The sequence below is a fragment of the Anser anser genome (genome assembly GCF_964211835.1).
Source record: "Anser anser genome assembly, chromosome: 1".
Classification (NCBI taxonomy): domain Eukaryota; kingdom Metazoa; phylum Chordata; class Aves; order Anseriformes; family Anatidae; genus Anser; species Anser anser.
The window spans coordinates 59690964-59713155 of record NC_139720.1 but is presented as its reverse complement, the minus strand read 5'-3'; the positions used below and the strand labels follow the sequence as shown (position 1 = coordinate 59713155).

Here is a 22192-nt window from a genome sequence, read left to right as displayed (position 1 = left end):
AGCCGCACTAAGGCATAGGTCTTAGTGGTAGGGGTGGTGACAGTCTTCTGAAGCAGACCCCAAGCTCACTTGGTCCAGTTTCACCAAAGCCGTTCACAGAAGGAGCCCACATTTGCCTTTTGGGATGGGGCCATCCTCCCTTCCCCACAGCCACACCACTTACACTCTCTCCCCTCCTGCTGTTGGTTGGAGCTGGGAGCTATTTTAATTTACACTTGCTGAACATGCAGGGCTGTATTACTCCTGAACAGGAAAGGAAAAGCCCTATATTAGTAAAGTGTGAAATGCGGTTTTGACTGAAAAGGGAAGCCATTTTGACAGGATTATACCATGACAGTGCAGATTAAACCCCTGCCATATGGCCTAAGATAGGCTTGCTTTTACTTTCAGGTAACAATGCATTGCTAATTAAGTGGTGATGACATTTCTAGATGGAAAAAAAAAAAAGAAGGAAGAAAAAAGAAAAAAAAAGCCACCTGTACATGAAATAAAGACAGTCAAGTGAAGGGAAGACATTCATCAGCGCTAATAATACTGGAAATCAGCCCTCTTTTATTATTGCGGTTTGCTTTGAAAAGGAGATGGAATTTGTTTGATTTGTTATTGAGTAAACAATAATTCACATGTGCACTCCAAGAAGCGAATACGGCGCTCCTGAAAGGCACCCGAGGGACAGTGTGGGAGAGCAAAGTCCTGTGTCACATCCAGGACAAACACAGCCCAGGCAGCAGTGCCGTGGGGCTCCCCTCCCTGCCCTGCCAAGGGCCTGCAAGAGGGAGATGGAAGGTTTCTCCCCAAGCGAGGCAATGTCAATAATATCTAAGCACATTCTTCAAAGTTTCACTGTGCTGGAGAGCTTCTCGTTTGCACCTCCAGGGGTGTCCCAGAGAAGGGTTGACACAAAGCCCACAGTCCTTGCCATGTGCACTGCTGTTCGGCCATTGGATGGCAATAGCTTTCAGGCAGTACATGAGATAATGTCAGACTGTTGGTCTACAAGCAAAAGGACTATTTTTATTGATAACCTTTTCAGCCTTTCAGATAGTGTTCTTCAAAGACCCGAGACTTACTTGAAGTTTCTAAGCAATATCTGTGTATATTTCTCCACAAGGCAGAAACTGCATCTGGAACTGCTGACCCAAGAGGTTTAGGAACAGGCAGTGGCAGACATTTTGCTTCATCCTGTTTTAACTTCCAGAGCAAACCACGGTTTTAGGTTACTGTAATGTGTATCAAGCTGTTTTGCCCATCTGTGGGCCCTGATACAGCAAGGAGACTTGGAGTGTCTCCTATCTTGTCAAACTTGCAGCACTGCCAAAACCAGAAGCCTAGTTTTCTCTTTCACGTCTTTCACTGGCAGAACTGCCACTCAGATGAACCCAAAAGTTTCATGTGAGCCTCACAGATATTTCATGCTCAATGATTTGAAGTTGGACCTGAGCTTCCAAGTAACGTTCCAGACAGACGTACACCCATGGATGAGCCTGACAGCATTTTAAGCTTTCTGATGACAAATTTTTAGTTTCATTCTCTTCCACCTCTTTGTCATCCTCGGGGGATGGTGGCCAACTTCTCCTACCTCTGAGGTCAGCAAACCTGTAGAAGATGGTTAGAAATGCTGGCAATCACTCCCAGCATTGGAGAAAGGGGGAAGGAGCGGACCTGCAATCACTCCCAGCATTGGAGAAAGGGGGAAGGAGCGGACCTGCAGTACCACAGGATGCAGCACAAGATGCAGTGGCAGAAAGTCACAGTAATCACGAAAGGGAGGCAGGCTCCCAGCCAAAGAGCCATGCTGTGCACTGCTGGGCAGGGCATCAGCATAGAGCAAACTGCTGATGAGCACAGCACGAGCACAGAGAAATGGCATCAGTAGGCAGACACCTCCAACACCCAGGTAGGGCCAGCCCCAGGAGATCATCTCCTAGCAGCAAGCAGGACCCCGGGGCTCCTCCCTCCCATGGTGTCCACACATATATCAGAAGAGAAATGTGGAGGTGGTTGGAGGGAGTGTGAGGCACAAGAACACAAGGAGTAAGCACCCTGTAGGCTGCACAGCTTCCCGCAGCCCAGCACGGGGCTAGAGGCTGCACTTGCCCATCTTTATACCCACTGATGGCTCTATCCTCCATTAACCTACCTGGTCCCTTTTCTAACCCAGATATATCTTCACCACCTACAACACTCTTTGGTAATTGCCGTGAAAGGATTATGATGTAGGGACAAAGAGAAATAAAATAGCTGCTGGCAGAAGCAGTGAGTGAACCTCCTCCCTCCTCCCCCACTCCCAAGTTTCTTGTCAGAAGACCACCGTGGCAGCAGGGGCAGGTGATGAGGACAATGACAGGTCCACAAGGGGCACTCTGCTTAGTCTGACTTGTCCCTTGGCTTCTCTACATGGCCAAATCCTGTCTTCTTGGCACATCACTTTTAGTTACCACTGCTCCTTCTCGCTCTCTGTGTGTGGAACTGCTACTGACCAATAGAGCATTTATAAATAGAACAATGTTTAATTAACACAACAGTAGGACAGACTTGTTGAAATACTTCCCAGACAGCAGGCAAGAGTCCTGACAAGGAGACTATTATGGGAATTTTAATGAATCCTTCCAGAGTGGGACAGCTTCCATACACCTACATTGCAATGACTAATTTTGTTTGTGAAAATTGTATTGGTAAATGATGCAGGGTGACAATAACAGTGGGGACCAGTGAACTGAATAAAGTCACTGGGTGACTATGTGAAATACTGCCTACAGGACAGAGCAGAGTGCTTACTAAATGCACTGCAGTCATGGGTCCGAGTGCCCAAAAGCCCACGTCAGACCCAGCTACAAATGTAGTTTGAATAAGGCAGGCAAAGAAGCAATTAAATAACCCAAACAAGGATCTAGCTGTGCCAGATGCCACCGCAGCATGAAAAGAAGCAAGGGCTGCATGACTGCACAGCTACTTCTGTGAGACACGACCAGGAGCATGTGCCTTATTAACACCACTGTTAAATGCATGCCTGCTAGCTGCTGCTGCTGTAATTGAGACAATGCACGTGCATCCTTGCGATCTCATCACCTAAGAAAACAGGAAATTAAAATTTTCTCCCTCAGTGGTGGGCCTGTGTAAGGTTCCTACCTAGTGCACTATAGCCCACTTCTTCTCACAGTGATATGTGAGCTGTGAATCAAGGGACGCTGGAAGGACAAGGTTTACAGTGCACTGCATTCCCTCAAGTCCACCTCCTCCCAGCTCGGTAAACTCTTCTTCACTCTCTGTCAGAGACACTGCACACCATCAGTAACCTGGAGGCCATAACCAGTAAATACAGATGATCTCAGAAGTTCAGAGAAGGCCTCTTATCCTTCAGGATTTTAAGTAACAAAGCACCCAGGAAGACCAACTACAATGACAAATTGGTCACTCTTGACTTAGCCGATTCAGCTGTCCAATGCTGATACAGACAGCAGTCAGACTCACTGCTCTAATTCTTCTGTTTTCATCATTATGCATTTGAGGTGGTTTTACCAAAAGACCTTGCTGTTAACAGACAGATTCGTGATACACCTTATTTAGCCAGAAAGCCTGGGCACAGCAAGTTTCCTTCTCTAGTTTTGCCATTTCATCTCCTTTACAGGCACGTGATTTTTTTTTTTTCTCTCGAGTATTGTACATTGACTATTGAAATATGCTGCACTGCACTCCAAACAAAATGGTGTTGCAAGGTAAGTTTGCATGGAAGTATTGGCAGGAATACTAATAAGCATAGTCAAATACAGGTTTTGGTGTATTACTTCATGCATTCAGGAATAAAATTAGCTCTGTTTTATTGGTCTAGACAATGGCACGCACTGAGCTGACTAAGAAAGCCAACAAAATTGTTAATGAGTATTTTAGTAACACAGAAGGATTTCACTGAAGTGGAGTGAAACTTTGCAAACTGCTTGCTATAAGCCTGGGTTCACTGAAGAAAAGAGGAAGGAGAAGATGTGTCTTTTCAGCTGCTCCAGATGCTGCTGCCTTCAGAGGTGCAGGTTGTGAAAGCATTGATTTTTATCCACATGCATCTGTTTGCTGTTGAATTCTTCCTTTTGCATAATGTGGAGTCTTGCCTGACAGATTAACGCAGTGCTTCACCCCCAAACAAAAGTGCTGGCCACTGGTAAATCCATCTCCAGCACACCTAGCTCCATTAGTGGGCATATTATCAAAGGTAATGAGCTTGACACTCCCCTTAGCTCCAGCTGCTGTAGCAGCGTGTAATGAGCCCTGCTTTATGGACTCTGGCTCTCATGCTAAAATGGCATTGAGAAGTGAGACAGCATGTCCCTGAATGTAATTTACTGCTTAGCATCAGCTGGCCCCAGATGATGGAAAGTCATCTGGATGGAGGGTCAAGTGGTATAAACAGTTCCAAATCTTCCTCCTCCCCAAGGGCTTGGACCTGGTAAGCCCCGGGGCAAGCAGGAGCAGACCTGATGGGGGCACATCAGATGAGCAGGCTCTACAGGCAGATTCCTTTGAGGCACCTGCTCTTCCAGATGAGGAACCCTTGTATTGACTATATCCCATCAATATTTTCACAGCAATTTAAAGCAGATACCATGCAATAGGTCAGGTTTCCTGAAGGAGTTAGTCTGCCATTGTAGTTACTTCTTTTCTGGTGGAGTAACTCTCCCAGCTCCTTAATGACATCACACTCTATTTCTCTTGTAAGGTGTCAAGGATGTTTACATCACATAGTAGCATCGTTGTGTTTCAAGAAAGAGAAGCAGAGGGAAGGGGTTTGAGTAGTCCAGAAAGAGCCAATACCTGAGGCTGAGGGGAAAAAAAGAAGAGAAAGGAGAGCATACGATGCTGTCTTGAAGATAGTCCTTTAAGAACATGCCAGCCAAAGGCAGTGCCGTTGTATTTAATATCTCCCAGAAAATTTTCCTCTTCCATGGACCTCTGTAAACATGCTGTATGCAGCATTAACCTGTGGATGATCTTAAAATATGCCTGGCCAATGCAAAATCTTACAAGAGTCATTTGTTATGTTCAGCCTAAAGGTCTGAACAGGGTCTGCCACACTGATAAAGACTAATTGTGATCCTGTGCTCCAGAGGGTTATGATCCTGGGAGAGCAGGATGGAGACACACCAGCCTGGCTGGGAGTGTGTGTGCTGTTTCCCATTGGGAAGGTTGGTAATGTCATTTAGGGATGTCCCAGACTTAAACTGAGAGATGTGATAGTTCAGTGAGAACCAACATGGTCATTGCCATGCCTCTGAAAAATTCAAGGCTGCTAGCAGGGATGAGGGCTTGTGGGCATGATGTACTCTGGGCTATTTCTGCAGCTGCTCTATAAAAGCAATAAAGACTCGGCCATTCAATCCGGTGAGACCACCTGAGGAGCAGGAAGCCTTCCCAGGCAAGTAACATAGACAGAATGAGACTCCCAGGGTGTGAAATATAGGTCTTTAAAATTAACCTTACGGTGTGGTGGCAGGTTTCTAGCTGTTTTTGCACCTGATGTTTGCTTACATGTCTCTACAGCACAGTGCGTGTGCTTGGCTTGGTGAAGCCCATGCGTGTGCATGTTCCTTCCCTGCTTACTACACACAAGGAGCCTGGTACAGGCTGTAGACACATGGGTGGGATTACAGGGGCCCAAAGACAGAGATGCACAGCCACATTCACATGGACAGACTGTGCAGCAAGAAGTCAGGTGGCATTGCTTTTCCTCATACTTGGATTTACTGTATGATCTGAGCAGGCATTTATGCCATGGATGTTTCTCAGTGTCTCTCTTTCTTTAGATATTGCCACTTCTTCCAACATGGACAAAAGTCTGTTTGTGAGGCTGCACTCCTTTTCTGCAGGGATGATAGGTGGGAATGGAGGTCTGATATAAATAAACCTTGATTTGAGGCGGGTTGCGAGTGGAATCTGGTCTACTTTTCCACCCTGAATAAACAATTTTACTTAGCCCGAAACTTTCTTTAAAGAGAATGAGCTCAATTAAGAAAACCACAACAACACAACTTTTAAAAAAATACCTTTGTTATGGTCCGTGTGGGTTTTGGCTGGGCTGTGGAAATTGATTTACGAGTCAACCACTTTTCTCTTTTCTTGCCATCTCTCGCTTGAGTGGTTTGTAGGCCTTGGCCCTTTCTTTCACTCAAGGAGAATAAGGTTGTCTATGGAAGAGGTCAGCATTTCAAATTGGTGGAGTTCAACTGCACAAATGACATAGAACTGACAAGAAAAGACAGGGGGTTTGGAGGTCATAGACTGCATAGGTCCTGGTTAGGGTTTTCGCTTTGTGATGGGACCTGGCACCAAAATGAATTAAATAACAGGCTTAAGGACTATTGAGGGAGGGCTGAATGCAAATCAAAGATAAGTAGAAGTTTTCTTTCCTAAAAGGGGAATGATTTTTTTTCCTTACCTCCCCCTTTCCATATCTGCACAGGCAAGGTCTGCATGTTAAACATGATTTAGCAGGCATTATTCTGGAGCCTTTTCATCAGGTTTCTGCAGTGATTGCCTATCTTGGCCTATGATTAATGATCTGCTGTGCAATTTGGAGGCTATAATGACTCAACAATCCACACACAAACTATATAGTCACATTCCTTTTGCAGATTTGCCAAGCTGTTACCAAGGGGCCCACAACCAAGCAGGATTGTTAGAGAGATAGCTAAGCATTTCTGCAAATGCCATTCTGCCCTTATCTTGCTGAGAAGTGCGTTGGGCAGCAGGCTCATTTACAAAATTCAAAGCCTAGATTTCAGTGGTTCCTTTAAAAAAAAAAAATCTGGACTGAAATAATCATTAAAAAGGCCAGTGAGAAAAGATCTCACTATATGGCCTCTCAGTGATTATACAGACAAAATACTTTCTTTGTTTCCAAATTTTGAATCTGATTAATTGAGGCCCATTGCTATTAATGCAGTCTGAAAGAGAAAAGTTAATCTTTGGAAACCCAGGGCATAAATAAAATCTGAAAATCTAAGCAGATTTTGAAGTGAAAGCTTTGTCTTCGTTCCAGTTTCCATGTAGGAATAGGTTATGAGTATTTCTTTATAGATTTCAATTGGCTCTGCATCCAGTTAAAAACTGTCTGTAGAACAGCTCCTTTATAAATTTTTTCATTCAAAACATGGGTCCTGATAAAAATCCTTTTGGAAAATTCATGGTTGCTGTTTATGAAGTTGTTTTTAATAAAAATAAACGTGAAAAGGAAAAGTGAGGACAGAGCTACAGATAGAGTCCAGCTTTCAGTAGGTCTTCAGTTATCTTAAAGAAAAATATTACAGGATAATCTATATATGTTCCTGCTTCCATTATTAATTATTAAATGCAGCCCAAATAAATCAGTCAACTAAAAGTGTTCTGGTATTAGTTCATTGCAATCATATTCATTTTAATGATCCATTCAGTTTTAGTTTCCTTTTTGTCTGGCTTGAGGAGAGGGGAACTGGAAGAGCATATAGCAGATCCATCCTGTACATTGTACTATCATCATCATCATCATCATCACTGTTATTGTGGAAGTTCCTGGAAGTTTTAATCAAGGCTGGAGCTCCACTGTGCTTGATATCAAACCCTCAAAATAACACTGTATCCTCATAATGAAAGGTACCTCTTAGACCTACAGGTAACACTTTGAGGCACTGATTTTGGAACAGCTTCATGGTTTCAGATCCCATTGCAGTCAACAGTAACCTCTTTCTGCTCTGACTTCAGAGCCTAACACGTTCGAGAGTGCTTGTTAAGCATTTTCAATGCTAAATACAAAAATGAAGTGCACAATATGTAAATTGAAGGCTCAGACCTATCACAGTTTCCTGCTGATGGGGAGGAAGGAGTCAGAAACCCCCATGTATGAGCATGGAGAATTCACCCTCCCCTCTCTGTGTAGGAGCTTTCACCCTTATACCGAGAGTTAACCTAGAGCAACGCACCATGGAGGTCCTACTTTTGCAGGTTTTTACTAATCTTTTCCCCCAATACATACATAAATAGATAAAATCAGCTGCAAGCACACTGCTGTACAGCAATGATAGTGCTGCGGTGCACTTAAGTCCATTAATCTATGAATGGTTGCATAACTGACACTGCCTTCAGGGCAAGGGATGGAGTAGATTGGGGTCAACAGCTTTTAAACGGTGCTATGCTAGCTTGTGGTTATCATCCCTGCAGCAGAGCACAGGACAGCAAGAACTCATCAGCAGCTGAAAAACACTGCCTCTGAAAGAGGTAAAACCCACTGCTGAGATCAGCCGGATCACTGGCATCTGTGAAACAACCTCTCCTGCTGACTCAGGGCAACAGCAGGGAACCCTTAAACATCTCAGGTTTCAATCTCAGGATGCCATGGCCTCTGTTTCCCAGCCTTGCCGTGTGCCTCTGAAGACCAGTACCTGTCCTCTCAAATGGATGGCATCTCCAAACCTGCTTAGGACTCTTCTTCTTTGACTTCATCAAAGTCAGTACACAGCAAAAGTTTGCACTTTCCTCACAACAAAAAAGGAACAGAGCAGGTCTGTTCAGATGAAATATTTTGTCTGGGAGCCCACAGATGATCCTGAAAAGGATGAGGAAGCTGACAGACAATTAATGCTAATTTAAAGCATCCTTAGTTGCTTTCTATGTGAGTGAAGCTCCCTCTGTTCCTCCCAAACCACACTGACAGTAACTTGGATGTCATCAAGACAAGGATTCCCACTGACATCAGCACTCAACCACCATCTGTGAAAGGCTCAGTGCTGAGAGGGACACAGTCTCTACAACAGTTATGTCCTTGATTTTTCTACTGGAACGAGCTGTTTCAAATGTGGGATGTGTTTTCTGAGAGACAGCCGACTGCCAGCTAGGCAGCGTGAGGAGGTCAGCCTTATTTCACACTGGTCATCAGCTCGTGCTTCCTTGTGTTTACTGACCTCAGTCTGAACTGTTGCTTAAGGGTGACTTGGACTGAGCTTTTCAGAGGTCATAAGTGAGTGTGAAGACCTCCGTGTCTGAATATGCAAGAGGGAACATTTCAGACATTTCATTTTCTTGAAGGAAGTTTTTGACACTTTCTGCAAATGAAGTTCTTTCAAGATATCTTGCCCTGAACACTCATAATTACTAGTCAGTTTTTGAAAAGCTTTTTTTTTGCAAATTCAGTCATATTCCCAGTTATCTGAGTGAGTCAGCTTCACACTTGACAAGAACCATGTATGTCTACAAATTGAACAGGAATATGGGTGAGAAAATTAGCTATCCATCAGATTTCTTAGCACACCATCTTGGACCTAGCCAGACTAGAAGCCTGTTAGAATCAGGCCTTTTGAAGTGTTTTGGCATTTCCCTTTCTGACCCAGAATAAAAGGAGCACAAACAGGAACATGTGGTAGAGAAGGTGAAGTTGTTTAAAACATTTCAACCTTCAGAAAAATTCAGCTGAGGTGTGGCTCAAATATTACCATTGATTATTGACAGGAATAGGGCAGGGTTTCTTTTCTCCAAATTCTCATCCCAAGGCATTTCATAAACTGCAAGTTCCCAGGTGGTGCTTGTGTAGGTATGTGTGTGCATACTGCTTGGCGTGAAACATCCATAAGGATGGAAAACAGAGAAAATATATAGAGAAGTAGCCATTCTCTTTGAAACCGGGTGACTTGGTAGTATGAAAGAGACAAAGCCTAAGTCTATAGGGACATGTCATACCGAGGTCACCGTCAGTTCGCATGCATATTAAATGTAACTGGAAGACAGAGTTTACCTTCCAAAACGACCTGCATTTGAACACAGGAGGAATAAGAACTGCTCCAACTTCGCACTCAGCAAATTTTTATAGTCCAGGTGTCCCAGGAGGAAAGATGCTGGTCTTCAGTGATGGCTCAGCACTCTTGTAGAGCCAGGGCTCAAGAGCTGGGATTCATATTTTAAGGAAGTCAGAGACTTCTAAACATGGCTGCAAGGCATGTGTTAATAATGTCTTTTGAAATCTGAGAGCGACTTAAGCCAGCCCTCTCCTTTGATGAGAGAGCAAGTAAGCTCAGGTATAAGTAAAGTAGCTTCAAGAATTTGGACAAATGTGTGATTTTCCGTAATGCATTGAGAAAAGTATGAATTTCATCAGAAGCCAAAAAATCTGTCCCAGAATTACCTTACTTCAAGCATTGTTACATATATTGATGTTGTCATGCCAAGATGAAAATTTGCCATGCTACCACACAGGCAATATATGAACTGGTAGATCATTTCTTTGAAATAAGGGTAACAATTATGCTGGTTCTTGGCAAACTGTGCCTGATAGGTGTAAACAGCATTTTCATGAGTTATTTTGGAAGTCATGAGTGCACAATTTGAGACAGACAAATAGGGCTGATCAGAGCTATTTCTAAGGAAACCTGTACATAGAACAGCTTGTCCAGAGTGGTATCTCTCTTCACTTGGGAACCACCATTTCTGCACAGTTTACAGAAACTCCTTCACAATGCATATCAGCCAGTTGCAAAAACAAGAGCTGGAAGTTAACCCTTATAAATAGAAAGTTTTGAGTGATCGGTCGGTTTCTCTAGAAAGAAACCATTTTTCAATGCCTCTTATTAAGTTACTAGGGGCAGTTTTATATGCCACAGATAGGTAAAATGTGTTCATGGGGCTAAAATAGCTATAAAGCTGTGAGAGACTTTGCAAGGAAAAGGAATAAGAAGTACACTCATGTACGTTCCAGAAATTAAAAACTTGCCTTTCTAATGTTTTTTCTGCTTGCTATTTAAATGTAGGTCAAGGCAGGCATCTATATCAGATCCTGTATAATCTATTGGTTTTAATAGGAGCTACAGGGCTGGCTTTCCATATACCAGGCTGCTTTTTTGTTGTTGTTGCCTTTGTCTTAAGTCAAGTGCAATAATCTTGAGATTAATAGAAAAAATAGCAAGGAGCAAGTCAAAATATTTTTCAAAGCTAAGAACAGTTGGTTTAAGGCTGGACTGAAAATCTGAACTTCAGATTCTTGACTGATGCATAGTTAAAAGATTAGAATCATATAAAGGGTTAATATCTGCTCCTCTAGATGTGAACTTCATTAATTTAATCTAAAACATCTTGAGACATAATAATACACATATTTTCAATTACAACAATTATTTAAACAGCCCTAATCTTGCACTTCATGAAACCATTTACATTCACTCTAATGTCAAGCTCTGCAGGGGAACATGTTAACACAGGAAATGCAGCATCTTCTAATTACAGTACTTCTATAAAACAGCAACAAAACTGAGTTTATGAAGGCTGAGCTGCGAGCAGGGACTATTCCGTGTCAGACAGCAATGAAGCAGCACCAGGGCTGGTTGCAGATGGATGGATATACATTTTCCTTCTCTGTGGAGACACCAATGCACATGTCTAGGAAAAGATGTACTACCATCACAAAATATGCCTGTCATTTTGAGTAACATCATACCCTCCTTGACTGAGTAGCTTCCATAGTTATAGGTCATAAAAGAGAATTACTGTGTTTTAATACACTCTGATCTTTCCACAAGCCTGTTACAACTCACCATAGAGAGTTAAAACCTAAAAATCCCACACGGAAGGAATAGCATCTATTGAATATTTCCAGTTTCTTATTCAGAACAATAGAGGCAGTTCCAGCCTCTGCTATCTACTCTGGAAAGAAAGCAGCAAAAGGCAGCACAGTAATTCCCTGCCTGTCAGGCTGTCAGAAAGCACTAGTCCCGTTTCTCTCCTGGGGTTTGCTTTGGCTCCAAAGGCCTCAGTGATGCTCATACCAAGGGCAGCTGCCTGCAGTTGGCCTCCTGCACTGCTCCGTGCAGCTCAGCTCTTGGGATGATGCAGCAACTCAGAGGTTACAGCTGAGAAACAAGTCTCACAGCTCTCCTCTAAAATCACATCTTTGCTTCTGTTTTCATGCCAGTCTTACAAAATGTGAATTCTGCAGGTTACAGTAGGGCAAAATAGTAAAATATGACAGAAAAACAGATGCAGACAGGTCTTGGACAAGGTTTGAGCCCCTGGCTCAGAAAAACAGCTTTGAATATATGAAGCTCCCAAGATAAAAGAACAGAGAAGAGGCAGATGGGATACAGAAAAGACTCATAATAACAAAATGGCAAATTTAATGGACTGGGGAGATGGTGCAACTGCCAATGACAGTCAGTAAAGGAAGGGATCTAAGGGTTTAAAAGGAGAAACAAGGAATGCTTTTTTCCTTCTCAAAGGTGAAAAAATGACAGATTATTCAGGGACAAAATGATGTCAGAAATAGTAAAGTGAAAGTGTGGGGAAAAAAAAAACAACAACAGAACAGGTGGGAAGAAAGACATTGACAGGATGAAATACAAACAATACTCAGTGAATGAGGGGTTGATGTTGAAGAGATATGTAGGGAATGAGCCAAAAACAAACAAACAAACAAACAAACAAACAAAACTAAAAGGTGGAAATAAAGCATTGGGACCTGTCATAGGGGACAGCAAAAGTCCATAAAAAATGAAGTAAGAGCAACATAGAACAAATTGCAGTGAAAGCCAGGATGTCATGCTGATGTACTGAAGTTTTAAAGGATGTCAGGAAAGCTGGTATAAACTTGCAGACGGGAGAACTTCATATTATTACTCTAGACATGGTGTTGATGTTGCATCAGTGTGTTGTCCTCCGTGGCCGTGGGACTGCACCCACTGCCAGCATGGGTGTATGGGTGGGCAGCTCAGAGACGTTCACGGTCCCTTGAAATTCAGTCAGCTGGGTACCACACTGTTTCATCTGTCTTTGCAAATCCTGCCCTTATATTTTCCTGTTACCTGATAAGATTTTCCCTAATGGTGACAATGACTTTGGTGCTTTGCAGCAGTCACAGTCTGAAAGTAATGCAATGTTAGTAGACAAAGATACTAGTTTATGCTAGAGCCCTTTATATGACACAAACAGCAGAGTATCTCTATCAAGGGGAGTTGCCCAGAAAGGCTTTTCTGTCATATCATTACATGCAGTCATCAAAATATGTATGCATCTGTTTGGAAATGTTGCAGCTTAATTTCTCCTCTGAACTTGACTGGCTGGCTGTAGCTGACAATCTGACTACAGAAACACAAACACGGAAATATGTCCCTGCTGGAATAAATACATGCGTCTGTATTCAAACTCAGCTTCCACAACAAGTGATTACCCCAAGCATTTGGTGGTCTAACTTAGTGGTGCTATGCCTACGCTGTTCCCCTCCCTGACCCTGCACCCCTCTTGGTAAAAGGCCATTTGCCAGCAGCCAATACAAGCAGGGCAGTTCTTGTAAGGGCTCCAGCACACACAAAGGAATCAAAATCTGTCTTAAAATAATGAAGCAATCTTTTGTGCAAAAAGTTTCCAAATGTAGCAAAGGCTCATCCACCCCAAAATACCGCCCCCCCCAACCCACCTGCCAGTAGGAAGGCTGGGTAGTGCAAGGGGCCGGGGCTGCAAAGGGGTGACAGGGAGGGATTTTATTTTTTTTTCAAATTGCAGTTGTTTGGGTTGCCGATCCAAGGTAAATGACAAGAAATCGAAAAACACCCCCAACACACATATTTCAACCAAAGCAAGCGCTTGGGATTATTTTTTTCCCCTCTGTGTCTGTTTGAAGGTATTCTCCCGAGTTGACAAGCACGTGTTTTGGAGACCATTGAAAAGTTTCTGCCATAAATAGAGGAGGCAGCTTGGCTTAAGTGTTGCTAGGGAATACCTGGCAACAGGCAACAATAGCCCTTTTAGAGAGCCCAGGGCAAACAGTGACCGTGGTAATGGGGTGGGCTTAAGGGAGGCTTCTTGCCCAAAGCCCCTCCACTCACACCGCGCCTCCAGCCCTGGGCTGTGTTCCGGAAATTCCCGGCACAAAGCCCCCCATTGAATGGGAGGCGGGCCCGTGCATGTGCTTTCTGGTGGGGAGGGGGGCTGCGAAGGGAGGGGGCCTTCTTGCAAAAAAAAAAAAAAAAAAAAGTTTTTTTTTTTTTTTTTTTGCAAAGGCTACGAGAAGCACAGAAAGTGCTAAGTTTGTAAAAGGCGCTGAAAAGGTTCAGAAAGGAGCATAATGGGCCAGGGGATGCCCCGTGAATTTTGAACAGAGAGCAGAAAAGAGACCCTAAAAAGCAATTAGTGATGCCGCTTGTAGCTGAAGAGGGAGCCTGAAGGAGGTGGGAAGGCGCAAAAGGAAGAGGGCAACTCCAACCACTTCTTGAAGCCCAAGGCAAGCGGGGCAGGGCTGGGGGCTGGCGCCTCCTGCGATGCCGGGAGCGGGAGCGGCTGGAGGCACACGGCGTGGGCCGCAGCCGAGGCGTGCCGGCGGCCAAAGGCACATGCCACATGCCAAGCTGGGTCTTGGCTTCGCCTCCCCTCCCCTGCTCACTTCTGCAAGTGCGGGGAAGCAGCAGGGCCGGGCTGCTCTCTCCCACTAGCACAACACGCCTCACCGTCTCTGCACAGAGGGCTTCCCAGCCATGCATACGCCCGAAGGGTGAACGCAGGGGGACATGGCCAAAAGACCTCCTCCATCCTCTCCTTCCCACACCTCACTCCATCTCCAGAGCCATGCAGAGGTCCTTGTTTGGCTGTACAGTCCCTGTGCAAAATAAAAATAGCACTGCCTGCTCATTAGCTGGGAGTTGTAAGAAAAAAATAAAAGGGCTGTCTGAACAGGCCTGAATAGCTATAACCTTAATGGGTTGTCAGAAGTCTGCTGGCAGCAGGGTGAGGGCAGCCAATCCCCCTCTAGTCTTTTGTCCTAGACATTGTTTAGGATCAGTGGTAGCTCATTAGGTCGGGACAGTAATATTCCTAACAATCCTGCAGGGCCGAGGCTTCAGACCATGTCTTCAGCTGTTTTCCTGTCAGTCTGGTTCACGGAGCACTATTTACTTCAACGGAGATACTTTTGTAGAAAGTGCTATTTACTTTCCCTATTCCAATCACTAGTCTTTGATGAAAGCTGCATCTAGAAGGAGGAAAGGGGAAGCTGAGCACCCTGTCTGCATGTACAGAGGTGTGGTGCAGCGGCAGGCAGGCTGGAAAAGCCAAGTAGCTGGGGCCTTGACCTACAATTCTGCCCTATGGTTGCCTTCTTGTATTTCAGATTCCACCTGCAAAATAGGGATAATCACCCATTTTTGCATTCTGGGGGTGGTGGAGTAGAAAATATTAGAGTGTGAGGATTCCAGGCAGTGGGCCAGATTAGTAGCTAAAATTAATACCTTTTCTGCATTCAGGAGTGCTAGGAGGGCTGGGTTTTATTTTTCTGGTTTTTAAATTAAAAAAAAAAAAAGTAAAACCTGCAAATAAAAATGGATTTTTTAGTGGTGTATAGTACCCCTTACATCCTATATTTATTTCCAGCCTAGCAGCATGCATCTGCTGAGGAAGTGAGTAGAGTTAAAATCCCACTTCCCCTCAGGCCCCTCCAACTCTGAGAGTCTGTGCGCAGGCATAGGTTCCCTGAGCAATCGAATCCCCAGCCCTGGACATACATGCTGTCTGGTGGTGTCACAAATCCAAGATGACATATTAGCAAAGTGATGAAGCTAAAGGATAATTGATCATTCGGTAGATTTCCTTGTCATTAGGCAACACATTATATATCCACTTGTCAATCTTGCCGATCACAGAGAGCAAAGAGCATCCTCATTCTCTGCCCCCTCTAAGAGAAAACTTTGGTATTTAGGGCCTGAGGTTTTCTAAGGAATCCAAGAGCTGCATGCAGCTGCCATGGGTCCCTATTAAAAACCAGCCAAACTAACAAATAATGATGAAACAATTTCCTTATTTATTTTGTGTTAGAAGCAGGGTGGACAATGAACTGTTCTCTGAAACAAAGGGGCAAGAACTACTCATCCCTTTCACTCCCGTAAGAGGATGGTAAGTACGCAAAGGTCAGCAAACAGACACTGAAAGGTTCAAACCAACAGCACAACAAGGCAATGAGAACAGCATCCCCAGATCCTCAGTGAGTGCAAAGCCCACCAGCAGCTGCCTCTGTGGTGCTCCAGAGCTAGAGCAGCTGCTGTGGGCATCCTGCGGACTTAAATAGTTTTGTCACATTCCCCACACTAGGATCCTGTGAGGGGGTTTGCTGTCCCACAGCACACCACCAAAACGCATGGGGAGGCACAGCAAAAGGCTTACGTTTCCACCACTATTACTTAGCTAAGATTGTGTTTGGGTAACTCTGCAACCTGGGGTGATTTTGTAAATGAATATCATGAACTACAAGTTCTCCATGACGAGGCCTCCCATCACCCCAAGGAGTGAAGGAATTTCAGACCCAAAATAGTATTTTTGTATGGGGGCAGGGAGGATATTCCACAGTCAGTGAAACCAGGTTACCTGGTTAGAAGGAAGCAGAATCCTGGGCATTGAGACGTGCCTGCCACCAGCAGCACACAGCAGTGTGAGCAGGCTGAGTGTGAGTCTGTCCGAGAGATCCAGGGATAGATTTCTAAATGATGAACAACAGAAGAAATGCTGTCCAGAGCATGAGTGCAGCAACAGGACACACCTCATCATCTGTGAGATGGGTTTTGCTGAACAACTTTGCCAGATTCCCCTTGCTGGTTGTTTTTTCTGAAACCCCAGACCCAGTTTAAATATTCAGTCCCACACCTAGGCTGCAATTAACACAGATGTCTGTACCTGTACTCACAGGAATTAATCAAACTTGGCAGCATATAGCAAAAGGTGGTAGGGAGGTTGTTTTTACTCTTTTTCTAGCAAGTTGTTAAATAACTGTCTTCATTTCTATTACATGACCGAAACAAACAAACAAACAAACAAACAAACAAAAACATCTAATGGGACAGGCTCTGCTTTCTACTAACATCAAACAGAAAAAATGATCACCAGATTCACATGAAGGTTTCTGAAAAACTTCAATCTATTCTAAAACAGTCTTATTTATTTTGTGTATAGCATTTCCAGGGGAATACAACAGGGGAAAGATAGATACATAAAGGCAATTGTAACTTGTACTATCTCTTCCAGCTCCTGCTGGCTTCTCTGTCTTGTTCTGGGTTCAAAAACTGCAGACCTGCAAGGAACTTCCGAAGTTGCAATGAGAGTCTCAGTCTGTGTCTGTGATGATAAGATACAAAAATGATAAAACTTAAATATAAGAGAACAGGGCGTTTTGTCTTTTTGTTTGTTTTTTTTTTTTTTTGTTTTGTTTTGTTTCAGAGAGCTGCCTTTATGACAAACAAAGATTATGACTTTTTTGGTGCTGTTAACCATTTTAGCTACTTGCTATCTTGTCATAGAAGTACATGCTTTCAAGTGTGACAAAGACCAATCCACTGCCAAGGAATTAGGCATTTTAAGTGCTATCAAAACGCCTACTCACTGGAAAAAATCTTCTGCCACTTATTCTGCCTTCTGTGTGAGCGTGAACATGTTAGTGAGCACACATGAGTCCATATACATACAGGCATGCACACCTGCACATACCTCTGCCCACATACGTACAGTCACACCCACCCAAGCACATACGAGTGCAGATACAATCACACACACAGATACACACAGACATGCACACAACCACATACCTGCAAGTTTATACACAGACTTGTGTATGTGTGTATACACACACTTGTACACCGTCCAGTACACACGCATGTACACGCACACACATGCACACCTACATACACCCAGCATGCAACCCACGCCGACAACCCCCCCAACACACATGCACCCCCCATGACCCCCTCCCCAAAAAGCCCCCCCCGGCCGGGCGGCGGGGCAGCACCACGGACAGCGCCCGCGCTCCGCAGCGCCCCGCGCCCCCCCGCGGCGCCCGCCCGGCCCCTCGCAGCCCCCCCGGTTCCTGCAGCAGGCCTTGGGAAGCGCCGGAACACCCCTGGGAGCCAGAGGCCCCAAAATGCCCGAGCACAGACCCCTGCCCAGACCCTTTTGTTTCAGAGAGGATGTTCTGAAAAATCACCTGGCTTAAATGCTTCGGCAGCACGCTCACATGGAAACTATTCTTACAGCTAAGAGCATCAAGAGGGGCTTTATTTCCATCCTGCAAAGCCATGGGCATTCACCCTGTAATGGTGATGTCTTCTTGTGTACAGTTTGTCATATTCAGCAGGGCCATGCAGGTCATAACAATAGTGTGACCCTTGTTCCCTAGCATGAAGCCACAGAGCAGCTTCCTCCTTCGCCAGTGAGGGTTGCAAAAGTGATGGTGTGTTTGAGACAATACTCTAACCCTGCCTTCCAGGTGAACGTGGCCGTGGGTCTTGATGGACATGTCGTGGTGGCAGAGCGCTTAGTGCTATCTGGACACAAAAGCTGAAGTTCACCAAGTCTCAGCACTCAATTCAAGTCTCTGCACTCAATTTGTGGCCATGAAGGAGGCTGTTCAAGCAGCAAGGCTCAGTGAGCTGAGCCCTCTGTGATGGCTGCAAGGGCAGGATCACAGGCATGAGAAGGGTGACACCATGCAGAAATGAGCTCCATAACTGGCAGGCAGGTCCGACAGGCATCAGCAGCCTGAGAGGGACTTGCTGTAAGCTCTGCTAATGCTGCCTGGGTCTAAAGGAAGTGCAAGGTTCACAGGTTTCAGGTGCAAAATTTAATCTAATGTCTTCCACATCAAGGACTCGCTTAGTCAATATGGTTGTTGATTAACTACACCGACACTCTTTTCTATCTCAACAGCACCTTTCCTGGCACCAGAAGCAACAGATTTTGGATGCTGTGCAGCAGTACTCACCTGGCCAACACCTGAGACGTGCAGGACAGTGGCTGTGGGCCTGAACGCAGGGTTAAGCTGTGATTCTCAGATATTATGCCAGATATTACATGGCTAAGAGAAATGGTTTTTGGGGTCCCTGTGAGCATACTGCACAGGGTTTAGATTTTTGTCCAATGGCCATGTGACACTTTGTAGTGCCTTGTGTTGTTTTTCCACCCATAAAACCTACAGAAACTCTTAAATTAGCAACACTTATGGGAAATAAACATATTGATGTGCCAGATACAGCCTCTTCCCAGCTGCAACAGATAGCTCTGACAGTCTAAACACATACAAGGTGGGAGAGGAGAAGCTTTGTAGTCACCCTTGTGTAACAAACAAACTGCCCGTTCCCCCAGGCAGCCCAAGGCAGGGGCCCAGCCCAGGGCAGCCCCAGAGCACCCAGGGGCTGCAGGCCCATGTGGAAGAGCACGCTGCCATGCAGATGCACTTGCAGCAGGATCAGCTGTTTTATCAGCCTGACACACACATGGGCTTTCCTCTCGGCCAGGCGTATTTGTTTGGGCTCAGCACTCTGTCAGCACATGTATGGGTTTGGGCTAGCAAGTTCAGAGCCAACAGGGTGTCTTTTCACTGAACTCCCTCACAATACAGCCATGATCTCTCTCGCCCTGTCTGAGGCTCAGCCAAGCATGCAGATTATAAGACCCTCCACCATCCCTCCCCCTCCTTGGTTTCCATTTGTTGTTTGAGGTAGTTTGAAGCAGGAAAGGTCACTTTATTTGCTCCTACCATTTAGAATCAATTCAAACTTTTTAGATTTCTTTGCAGTAGTCCTACATGACAAACACAGTACCAGAAAGGCACTGACTTTATTACTGCATTTTTATTTTCAGACTTGTGGCTATCATCTAGCATTTGAGTCTAATTCATAGCATTCTCACAGGGGCTGAATGCAGGCAGCACAGAGCTGGGCAGCAAGGGACGCAGTGTGAGCTTGGAAAACCTAAGCTGGCCTTGGCCCAGAGAGGAAGCAAGTTTGCAGGAGCCCAATCCTTTAAGCAGCTTATTTCCTCCTCTCTGCTGCAACACAGAGGGGTATGGTGCAGTTGGGGCTGCAGCCCCTGCCCACTTATGCAGAGCTGCCTTGGAGTAACACAAGGTTAGGATGCTCAGCAGAAGTGTAAGAAATGTAAGCTGGAGAGGCAGATCTCTGTATTATTGGAGGGAAGAATTGAGCACATATCCCCCCAGAGCCAAAGGAGTGGGAACACAAACAAACTCGCTCTAGTGAACAGCTGGTTAGAGTACAGAGTGTGACATGTCCAACAAACACGTACAGACTTTCGGCAGCCCAGCAGGTAGGGCACTCAGTTGCAGCTTGAAGCTCCAGGGTCAAACCTGCCATCCTGGCTGGGACCAAGCATCCTGAACACTACAGCCTGAAGTGTGGAAAATGTCATAGGCAATTCCAGCCAATCTATTCCTACCTAGATAAGTCAATGGCAATTAAAACATCATAATCATATAGAACAAAATATAGTAATATTCTTGACTGGTGCTAACAGTCTGGTGCACCTGACTGGTGCTGGTCTACAGTGCAGGTAACAATATACAAAGTAAAACTCAGTACCACATCAGGATGGGCCAAAGGCTGCACTTGGTCCTCACTTAATAAATACATTTCTGTTTTGATGAATAGCTACGTAACTCCTGAATACAAATACTGCAGTGAACTCCAGAAGAGGCTTTAATCCTTTCCCCTTAAAGGTGGATGGGTGGTTGTGATTTGCAGAGCTCAGTAGATGGAAAATATTGAAACTGAGAGGTGTGAAGCCTTAAATGATCATCTCCCAGCCCAAATCATTGGCTGAGAAGGTGGCCATAAAAACAAAAAATCATAGAAAAAAAAAAGCATTTTCAAAATAATTGAGAAAGAAGGTGAATCCTTTTAGGATCGGTTTCCAGTAAAGAACTAGGAATGTTTTTCCCCAAGTGAAGATAGGAAGTGACTATATGAAAAAGAGAAAATGCAGTTTCCAGTAGGACCATCTGAAATTAATCTGAAAAAAGGACCCAGTCAAACCACTGTCTTTAAGCTTATGAAAAACCTGTTTGCCACTCTAGCTGTGATGGTGGTGCATGCTGCCCATTCACCTTAACCCCCCATGAATGCATTGAAGCAGCACAGAGCCTGTCACAGGCAGGAGGACTGAGACCAGCTCTTCATAGCTTACATCTGACCCAGACCCATCCCACATCTCTCCATGCAGATCCAGCAGGCCTCAAGAACAACCTCGTGGAGACCCTCAGCAGGCAGCATGGACATAGCCTTGTATTCAACACAACACCTTCAACAGCTTCCTACTGCACCCTGACCATTGCAAAGCTGTGCCCTGAAACAAGTCAGCAACACACTGTTGCCTCCTCGGTATCTCCTTTGTGTCATGGGACACAACTGGTAAAGTAAAGGACAGCCTTCTCTTTTATTTTAAGTAGCCACGAGGATCTAGATCACAGCAGCAGCATCCAACTAATAGGCTGTCTCAATTCCAAAAAAAAAAAATGTTTTTGTTGTTCAGGTAGAAATTTCTACATAGTTTATTTCTTCCAACTGTTTGATGAATAAATGCTTTCAGATTAGAACAATTAGTCTCTGAAATAACTCGTTCTTGCAGGGAGATGCAGAGGGACAGATTTACTCTTCCTCTTTACTGAGGTAAATCAGCAAAGATGGGTCTTTTATAGGAGGATCACCACTTATTAAGAAACCATCTTCATTCTCTTTGATGCTGGGGACTGAAGCTGAGCCCATCTATTATTTTTTTTTTCCTTAATTTGTCAATACCAGTTTAGAAAGACTTATTTGTCCAAACAAAGTTTGTCTGGCACTGCAATTTGCCTGCAGTGGTATCTGTTCAATGGTGACCCATCACTATGGGTCATAAATTCTGTCTCTAATTCTTGCCAAATTTGCTTTCAGTAGCACTGAAGAGGAAATTGAGGAGCTTAGTATTTTGAGGAACAGCAAACCATTAAAGAAACAAGCCAGAAATCACTGTTAGGCTTAGATATAAAGGATGCAGCATACTCTTTATTGAATGAAATGAGCAGTGCTTGTTGAAAATAGGTCTTAAATTTTTTTCACAGCATTTTCAACTGTTGCCATGTTTTTGGAATTTTCTCTTTCCAGAAATGTTGTGTCTTTTGTTTTATATATATATATATATATATATAGTTATTATTTTCATACCTCTTTACTAAAGACCAATATTGAATTTGGACTACAAAACTACACGACAGCCAAGGATGCTGTATTCTTTTGATAAACTTTATCCATTTCCCCTGAGCAGAAACTGTCTTTGCTCGGATCCCTGCAGGCTCTTTTTACCACATGGAGATTACAATTTGTTGAACGTTTCTCTTGACTTACTCCAGTCTTTAATAAGGAGAAGATCCTGACTTTCCTTCCCTTGTAGTGCT

General features: G+C 44.4%; 1 protein-coding gene across 10 annotated transcripts in view; it reads right to left on the bottom strand.

The window, feature by feature from the left end:
* Positions 1-22192, bottom strand: part of LOC310886996 (uncharacterized protein) — a 164231-nt gene that overhangs the window by 11813 nt on the left and 130226 nt on the right. For 7 of the 10 annotated variants that reach the window (XR_014575571.1, XR_014575572.1, XR_014575573.1 and 4 more), the window contains one exon: positions 15789-17088. The exons of the other annotated variants lie outside the window; for them this stretch is intronic. The gene's annotated coding sequence lies outside the window, so the exon portion shown is untranslated. Of the gene's footprint in view, positions 1-15788; positions 17089-22192 lie in introns of those variants that run through there. 10 annotated transcript variants of the gene reach the window in all.